Source organism: Triticum dicoccoides, chromosome 3B, assembly GCF_002162155.2.
Source record: "Triticum dicoccoides isolate Atlit2015 ecotype Zavitan chromosome 3B, WEW_v2.0, whole genome shotgun sequence".
Taxonomy (NCBI): Eukaryota; Viridiplantae; Streptophyta; class Magnoliopsida; order Poales; family Poaceae; genus Triticum; species Triticum dicoccoides.
Window position 1 is genome coordinate 368,427,264 of NC_041385.1, and position 10,249 is coordinate 368,437,512.

Genomic DNA, 10,249 nt, shown 5'->3' on the forward strand with positions numbered 1-10,249 from the left:
GGATCGGGGCGCGATGCCCCGACTCCACCACCACCTCGCCGCTCGCCGAGCGCCTCCCGCTGCGTCCTGGCGACCATGCCTCACCGCCTGGCGCTGCTGGCCATCGTCTTCCCCGCGCCCGTCGCCGAATCGCCAAGCGCCGTCCCTCCTCATCACCGGCGCCGCCCCGCCCGTCGCTCGCCGTCATCCTCGCCCTCCTCCCCGTTCCTGGACCGAGAAGGCCCCCGACGCCGCCATCCGCCACACCGTCGCCGGAGATGCATCTCCGGCCCCTCCCCCGAGCATACTTTGCACAACTACAGGGCCGGTGAGGACCTCCCTATCCGACCCCGTCTTCCCTTGCTCCGGTCACCCGCTGTCGCACGCGCACCCACTGCCCCCGCTCACCCTGTCTCACGCCGAGGAGCCTCCGCCCTTCTCACCGTGGCCTCGCCTCGCAACCGGCTGCCTTAGCCGCCTATCCGCGTCGCCGGCACGTGGCCGCACCGGCCAGGGTCGCCGCCATCCCCGCCTCCCAGCACCCCGGCCACCCACTGGCCGCTGACGGCCCACTCGTGCAACCCCGCACCGGCGCCAGGCTGCGCCTCTTGCTCTCGCCCCTCTGTCCCGCCCCCGGATATCGGCCTCCCCCTGGTCCGGTGCCCCTGCCGTGGTCGGCGACCAGGGTCCGCAGCGCCCAATCGGGCTTGGCGCTAGCGCCCAACGCCCGCGCCGACTCCACCCTCTAGCGCCCCGCCCGCTAGGCCTCTGTGCCACAGACAAACGGGCCCACCCCCCCTTGAACAAAAAAAAAGAAATGAAAATGAATTAATAAATAATAATTAAAATGATAATTAATTAATTAATTAAAGAATTAATTAAACTAATTAAACCAGATTAGATTAACCTAACCACTAATTAAACTAATTGACCCTGTTTAATTAGCCTGCTAGTTAAACAACCAATGACATGTGGGCCCCACACTTAGTTGACCCAGTCAACTGCATAGTTGACTGCTGACGTCAGCATGAATTCAGGCTGACGTCATCATTTACTATTCTGGATAATGTTGGATTTAAATAATTAATTAAATTACAAAAATTAGTAAAATCTTTAGAAAATCATATCTTTTAATTCGTAACTCGGATTAAAATATTTTCAACATGAAAGTTGCTCAGAACGATGAGACGAATCCAGAAACGCAGCCCGTTCATCCGCCACACATCCCTAACCTTTCGAACTCGCAACTTTCCCCCTCCGGCTCCTCTGCCAGAAAACACGGAACCCCGGGAATACTTCCCGGATGCTTCCCCCTTCACCGGTATCACCTCATACCGCGTTAGAACACGTCTAGCTCTGCCTGTTATCCTGTTATGCACTTGCTTGCTATGTATTTACTGTTTCTCCCCCCTCTTCTCTTCGGTAGACCCCATGACGATGCTGATGCCCCAGTTCGACTACGGAGTTGACGACCCCTCTCTCTTGCCAGAGCAACCAGGCAAGCCCCCCCTTGATCACCAGATATCGCCTATTCTTCTCTATACTGCTTGCATTAGAGTAGTGTAGCATGTTACTGCTTTCCGTTAATCCTATTCTGATGCATAGCCTGACATTGTTGCTACATCTGTTGATACCTTACCTGCAATCCTAAATACTTAGTATAGGATGCTAGTTTATCATCATTGGCCCTACATCCTTGTCAGTATGCCTTGCTATACTATTGGGCCGTGATCACTCGGGAGGTGATCACGGGTATATACTATACATACATTCATACTATATAGATGGTGGCTAAAGTTGGGTCAGCTCGAGGAGTACCCGCAAGTGATTCTGATGAGGGGGCTGAAAGGACAGGTGGCTCCATCCCGGTAGAGGTGGGCCTGGGTTCCCGACGGCCCCCGACTATTACTTTGTGGCGGAGCGATAGGGCAGGTTGAGACCACCTAGGAGACAGGTGGGCCTGGCCCTGTGCGGCATTCACGGATACTTAACACGCTTAACGAGATCTTGGTATTTGATCTGAGTCTGGCCATTTGGTCTATACGCACTAACCATCTACGCGGGAGTAGTTATGGGTATCCCGGCGTCGTGGTATCAGCCGAAGCCTTCTTGACGTCAGCGACTGAGCGGCGCGCGCCGGGTTGGACTGCGTTAACGCAACTTCCTTTGTAATGGAGGTTGCTAGGTCTGCTCACCGGCCGCGTACGCAACGTGCAGGTGTGCAATGGGTGATGGGCCCAGACCCCTGCGCGCATAGGATTTAGACCGGCGTGCTGACCTCTCTGTTGTGCCTAGGTGGGGCTGCGACGTGTTGATCTTCCGAGGCCGGGCATGACCCAGGAAAGTGTGTCCGGCCAAATGGGATCGAGCGTGTTGGGTTATGTGGTGCACCCCTGCAGGGAAGTTAATCTATTCGAATAGCCGTGATCTTCGGTAACAGGACGACTTGGAGTTGTACCTTGACCTTATGACAACTAGAACCGGATACTTAATAAAACACACCCTTCCAAGTTCCACAGACAACCCGATGATTGCTTTTCCACAGGGCGACGAGGGGAGGATCGCCAGGTAGGATTATGCTATGCGATGCTACTGGAGATGCTACTTGGAGATGCTACTTGGAGGACTTCAATCTACTCTCTTCTACATGCTGCAAGACGGAGGCTGCCAGAAGCGTAGTCTTCGATAGGACTAGCTATCCCCCTCTTATTCTGGCATTCTGCAGTTCAGTCCACTGACATGGCCTCCTTACACATATACCCATGCATATGTAGTGTAGTTCCTTGCTTGCGAGTACTTTGGATGAGTACTCACGGTTGCTTTCTCCCCCCTTTTTCCCCCTTTCCTTTCTTTCTGGTTGTCGCAACCAGATGCTGGAGTCCAGGAACCAGACGCCACCGTCGACGACGACTCCTACTACACTGGAGGTGCCTACTACTACGTGCAGCCCGCTGACGACGACCAGGAGTAGTTAGGAGGATCCCAGGCAGGAGGCCTGCGCCTCTTTCGATCTGTACCCCAGTTTGTGCTAGCCATCTTATGTCAACTTGTTTAACTTATGTCTGTACTCAGATATTGTTGCTTCCGCTGACTCGTGTATGATCGAGCACTTGTATTCGAGCGCTCGAGGCCCCTGGCTTGTATTATGATGCTTGTACAACTTATTTATGTTTTAGAGTTGTGTTGTGATATCTTCCCGTGAGTCCCTGATCTTGATCGTACACGTTTGCGTGCATGATTAGTGTACGATTGAATCGGGGGCGTCACAACCGCCATGGCACGAGGTAGAAGCAATGGGGAGTGGAAGCAAAGGGGGCGAAATGGCTGAAAGGCAATGCAATCTACGGGAAGGCGGAGGGAGCCAGCCGAGGAGCGGGGAATATTTTGGTTTTCACCATGGTAAAACACCAGTCAACGACTTCTCACATCAGGGAGTAGTGGGTTTTACAGGTGGAGTCATCGTGACTAATTGCTGCTGCGCCTTCTCCTGTCAATCAAAAAATTAAAAATCCTGCCGCGCCTGCTCCCGTGAATTAAAAAAATTAAAAATCCCGCCGCACCCAAACACTAGAGCAACGCCGCGCTGGATATTTAAATTTACCTACCGGCAAGGAGATAAAAAAGGGGCGAAAAACAAATGTGGCGGCGGCCTAGCTAATCGGTCGAACTAGCTCAACTAGCTAGACACCGTGCTTCACTGATGTACTCGGCGGGAAAGGTGGTCTTTCGTGATTTGATGACTCATTTACTTGCTTCGGTGCTACAACCGAGGAGGACCCAGAAAACGCGCGGTAGGGCGTCCCATGTCAGGAAGAATATATGCGTGCACCACCCGGGAGGACCTCGAAACCGCATGGTAGGGTGTGCCATGTCTCGGCATGGAGGAGAAATGTGCGTGTAAAAATATACTGTATCAGACATAGTACCTATGGTTCGACCTCGGGACCCAGCCAGTCGGTCGAAGACACCCCACTAGCCACACAACTTCATCATGCTAACGTGGCACGGAGGATAGGTGTGGTTAGCTCCGTCTCGACCAGTCACAATGTCTCTTGTTCTAGGCGATTCTTCTATTTTCCAAGATTTTTTAGTTATAATAACACCACGGCAAGCTAGCGCCGCTCTTCGGTGTGCCCGTGCAAAGCTTAGACTATGGAGAGGAGAGAGAGATCACAGACCAGGGACCCACCGGTAAGTGAGTCAACGGTCATGCACGTGTTGGCGAGGCACTCCCTCTACTGTAATCAACGTAATACTGTATAAAATCAAGTTATGGGACAAAGCCAACAACCATTGTTGTTTCAGGCTATCAACTTACGCTTTGTAGTCCATGTTGCCAGTTCGAATCTCGTCTTTCAGATTTGTTAGTTTTAGGTCCAAATTTGATTAATGACAAGTGGGACCCCCGTGTGTTGTTACGATATTTCAGTGTAGGATGGTTTTTTTGAACAAACACTTTGCGCAGTTAGACAAGTAACGACACGAGTTACACGTATTTTGCAAGTTTACGAACAAAAATGACAGCGGCATAGAATATCACATCCACCCCGCAGCTTAGATGTTATGGTGATACGAGTTTTTACATCGTTGGAAGTGAGATCCAATGGCTTGGGAGTAGTCTTTGTAATTATGCGCAATTTCCAAACTCTTCAAAGGTTTTTTTGCAAATAAAACATCCAGGCCTCGTGTGTGCCGCTGCATCTTGGATCCAATAGCTCCCCATTGCTCATATTAGGTGCTCCCCGTAGCTTAATTACCTGCTACGGTGATGCGGGCATCTAGGTCATATGATCAGTGATAAGATGGCACATGAGTAGTACTTGTACTTTCTGCGCAATTCCCAAACTCTCTCAGCCGTATATTGCAAAAACATTCAAACCTCCTGCCATGGGCCGTTAGATCTCCGTGAACTCGTATCACCATAGAATATACGATGCAGGAGCACCTCATATTCTCCCGTGCGAGAAAACATAAGGTGCTCTCGCAGCTTGGATGCTACGGTGATACGAGCTTCGAGGTCATTTGGTCTGAGATCCAATGGCATCTGAGCAGTCTTTGTGCTTGTAAGCAGTGGCTGAACTCTTTGGTTTTTTTTTCTGCAAAAAACCAATCGAACCACCGAGGAGTTGTTGGGTCACAAATCCAACGGCTCCGAAGAGCTTGTATCACAAAAGCATCTAAGGTGTGGTAGCACATGATATTCTTACATACAGGAGAATATGATGTCCTCCTTCATCTTAGATGCTACGGTGATACGAGCTTCGAGGTCGTTGGATATGGGATCCAAGGGCATCTGAGTAGTTTTTGTACAAACTGTGTACAATTCTCAAACTCATCAAGGTTTCTTGTAAAAATATTAAGACATCATGTGAGCTGCTATATCTCAGATCTACAAGCTCCAAGCAACTCGTATCGGCATATAGCATCTAAGGTATGGGGGCACATGATATTCTCCCGGTGAGGAGGGGTGGGGGGGCACAACCAATCGGTGTTTGGGAGGGTGGGGACAAATATAATCTAAACAACCCTAAACAGAGCTTCTCAATTCTATCTAAGGTCGAGGGGTTGACCCCCGACAATGATAGCTCCGCCTAAACACAACATTTGCATGTACTGTAGTACTAGACTCAATATTCATGTTTCAGTTTCCTGTTCATTTTAAATATTGAACTTAGGACCATGCATGTCTTACATTTTACTCCCTTCGTTCCTAAATATTAGTCTTTTTAGAGATTCCAAATGGACTGGCACATGTAGATGTATATAGACATATTCTAGACTGTAGATTCACTCATTTTGGTCCATATGTAGTCACTTGTTAAAATCTCTAAAAGACTAATATTTAGGAACAGAAGGAGTATTTTTGAATTCGTGTCATACATGCATGGTTTGGAAAATAGACGCACTATACTTATTGGATTGTTGTTGTGTTCGTGTGTGTGTGTGTGCGCGCACGCGTGTGTGTGGTCATATGCTTGATGCATACAAAGTTTTCTCACCTCCATATTGTTCATCTTTTAAATTTGAATTTGCAATGAAAAACTTACTAGGGATACCATGAAATGTGAAATCCACGTTGAGATCACTATATCACAAACTCACTCTAAATCAAGAACTCGTCATAAATCAATTACCACGTTAAGATTAGTATTTGCAATGAAAATACGGGCATTGTAATACACATAGATTCGTTTGGCAATTTAAAACATTCCTTTCATATTCTCGAATGGTAGGACCGAACGGCGTTCCAGCCAGACCTTGGCTCGTGCTGATCCTAAAAAAACGGGCTCGTGTCCTTTTGGTGGTGTGCGTGGTACGCACATTAGGCCACCCCAACCAGCCGAGCCTCCACGTTTCGAGTCAAAATATCCGGCGACCAGAATTCCAGCCCTAGGAAATTCCCCTCATGTCCCCGGTCCATAATGACTATTGATAAACGATGGAGGGATGCTTTAGTAACTAGACAACGTTACCTACCGTGCCGAGCATAGTTCAATTCCCTCGGTCGCCGCTCGCCAAGGTCACCCATCAACTGCATTGCCTAGTACTACTACTACTACACCAGGATGAGCACAAAGTTGAGCCTGTTTGTTCATGCCTAGTACTTGAGTTAATATATCAGGCAATGCACTGTTATGGATGGATTATCCTTTTACTCTGCATATATAACTTGTTTGAAGTCTAACTAAGCAAAATGTTTGACCAAATCCTTTCTTAAGAAATACAACAGGACAGATGTATGGCTTGAAAATTTATTGCATGACGCAGGTTATGATATTGTTTCGAACCCTGGATTTTAAATTTTAGAAAATCCAAAAGTGACCAAAAATTCTTGAAACTGAGCATGGTCACGTGATATGGCACAAATATTCCTTCGTAATTTTTTTCTTCAATTTGAGACAAGCTGCTTATGACAAGTTGCACAAATGAAGAGCCAAGGTATTTTGGAACAAAGACCTGTCACGTTAAGGCGAACGCTTTCACTATTGAAACTGTGGGCGTTTACATGCCGCCATGAGTCCCGCTTCTCATCGGTAGGTGCCGTCCGAGCAAGCATGTGAGTCGATGGGAGGCGTGCGAGCAGACCGCTGCGCCGACTGACAGGGAAGCGTGCGAGCAGACTACTGTGTAGGCTCACCGGGAGGTGAGCCCTTTGACCAGGCTCCGCCGCCCACCTTCGTACCAACTGCTCCTACTTTTAATGTCACCGGTGCCGCAGTTTAAAATCAACCCCGCACTACCCAGTATCGCTACAATCTTCTCTCTTCCTCTCCGATTCTCCTGTCATCTACCTCCAACCAGCCTGACCTAAACGTACACCATGCCGCATCACGATGGTCTTCCCTTAGTCTTCCAGTTTCCTGAGGAAGACACCCAGCCGGAGTCTCAAGAACATAAGGCACTTTGGGACGAGCTTGAACTGGCCTTGCGGGAAGACGCTGCGCCTGTCCCTGGTCCCGTTCCGGCTCCTGTCGCCCCGACTGCGCCAGCACCCATCCCCGTGGCATTGATGGGCTGGGAGCCACACATTGTCGCCGAGCTTGATGCCACGGGGTTCCACGAGGTCCCCGCCGACTTTCACGTGCCCATGCACCTGCCAGCGCGTGCACTGACGCGCACGCCCGTGCCGGTGCCCGTGCACCTGTCAGCGCATGCGGTAGCGCGTGCATTGACACGCACGCTTGTGCTGGTGCCCGTGCACCTGCCAGCGCATGCGCCTGCACATGCATTAACGTGCGCGCCCGTGCCGGTGCCCGTGCACATGAATGTCTCCGCCTCGCCGTTGCTAGTGCCTGTCCCCGTGCAGGTGCCAGTTCCCCCCTCAGCGGCATGGATGGCCGCCGTCGACGGCTTCCTTGCACCAACGCCAGTCGCCTCCTCCCGCCAGTTGACTCGCTCCGAAGTCCAGAACATTCTGGCCTTCCTTGAAGCTAGGCCAACGTCCAGGAGTACACCAACAACGGCGCAAGACGCCGCCGTCGCCGTCGGTCAGTGGCCCGATGACACACAGAGCACGGCAAATGAGCCGCCTCCCACCGCAAGACGCCGCCGCCGCCGCGTAATCTAAATTTGCCATGAAAAACATTCAGATTTCCATGCTTAAAATCCAAACGTTTATCATTTCCGTTTATTTTAGATTGATCGTCGTATAATTTAAAGTCAGAGTCAGACTGAACGAAATCTATGGTTTGATCGATTGAATGTTCTGCTAGAGCCGTATCAATTTAAATATAAAACATCATCAAGCCACATGTATTCCTTATAATCCAACTACCTAGACTGCTTCAATGTCGATCGCTCAACACGTTTAGCGTGCAGTTAATTTCATGCCAAAAATAGTGCTAATCACATAATAACACACAAATAATATCCTACTTAATATTCGCATGCACTTAATATACTTCCAAATTAACGTGCATTGCACGTAGACACTGACTAGTGCTACTAGTACGTGAAACTAGTGCCGTAACTTGTGAACGCGTCCAGATATGGTCAACGACAACATTGCCCGCAAGTTCTTCGTGTTTGCCCGTGCGTTTAAACGCAGAAGGGGAGGAGAGAGAGAGAGAGAGCACACGTGGAACCCACCAGTAAGTGAAGGCGAATAGTACGTGCTAACGAGCCGGTCCCACTAATATACTAAAAATAATATTACATGTTATCCATTAAATAGGCTGTGGTAATATAAAAACATTATATGAACAAAGGGGGGGGGGGGTACAACAAACATTGCTGTTCTACGTATGTTTCCTATTAACGTGCAACTTGAAGGCCCTGGTCGCATGTTCAACCCTCGTCCTTTATTTTTTAATTTGTATATGGGTCCAAATTTGTTTCATGACAGGTGGGCCCCACGGTGTGTTTTGTAGCACTTTAATTTGTGGGTCAAAATTTGTTCCATTCCAAGTGGACTATCGGTGTGTAGTTTTGTAGATTATTTATAATAATTAAAGAGAACAACAGAGTTTTTTGCAATAATACCATGGTGTGACGTTGAAGGCGAGAAAGGACGTGTGAGAGAGCGATGACCGAGCCAGAGGGAAATCAACTAGGGGAGGTACGAGGGTTGCAACGGTGTTTGGAGTAGTTGTGGGCCGAATGCTATGAAAATATAATCTAAACCGACCAGAATAAATGCCTACACAAATTAATCCAAGGTTGGAGTGCCCCTCGCAATGTAAATAGCTCCGGCTTTGCAAGCGATGGAGAGGTAGCTTCAATGTGTGGAAGATACGGCGTGAGAAAGCAAGGTCAATTAAGAGACATATAGATAGAGAGACAAAGTGAGTGTGGTCCGACATTCATTGAACAGATATATGCTCTGGAGAGATATTATCCGATTGATCTTTTGGCAAGGGTGAGGGCTATAAGATAGATCTTGAGAGATGATCCAGTCGCAGACATGTAGATATATTTGGTGCGTGGGAGGAAGCAAGGTCAATCGATTACATATATAAAGGGAGAGAGATTGAGCGAGTGTGGGTCGTCGTGCGATCGAAAGAGTGAGACGGGTTGGAGAGAGTGACCTAGATAGACAATGTGCGTGAGAGTATACAATGTGAATAGGTCGAATTGGGCTCAAACATGGTGATATATTGTTTTTGTCCGAGAAAGAGCGAGGTCAATCGAGACATACAAAGAGAGAGAGAGAGAGAGATAGATAGATAGATAGATAGATAGATAGATAGATAGATAGATAGATAGAGAGTGAGCATGGCCCGCCATGAGGTCAAAAGAGTGGGGGCGGCTTGGATGGACTGACCTAGATGGACAATCTGCGTGAGAGAGTATAGAGTGTGTCGACCGAGGCCCGAACAGGGAAATATATCATTTGTGTGTGTGAAAGAAAACGAGGTTAATCGAGACTCAGATAAAGAGAGCGAGATTGAGAGAGTGTGGCCCGCCGTGCGGAAGAAAGAGTGAGAAAGTCTTGAGGGAGTGGCCTAGATAGACAACGTGCGTGCATGCGCACGAGAGGTTGGGGGCTAGATAGGCAATGCATGTTTCTAGCGCGAGAGGGTGAGAGGGAGAGGGGAAGAGAGAGAGAGAGAAGAGAGAAGAGAGAGAGAGAGAGAGAGAGAGAGAGAGAGAGAGAGAGCTCGGCATGGGGTGCAATGGCGGATGTGTGAGGTAAATACATTTGGTAACAGTGTGGAAAAGGGGGGTTGTGTAGTTGAGAGAGTTAGAGATAGAAACATGGAGAGGAAGAATGAACGTGTGTTGGAAACCGATAGCTTCCTAAGGTGGTTAGGAGAGGAGGATTGACCGA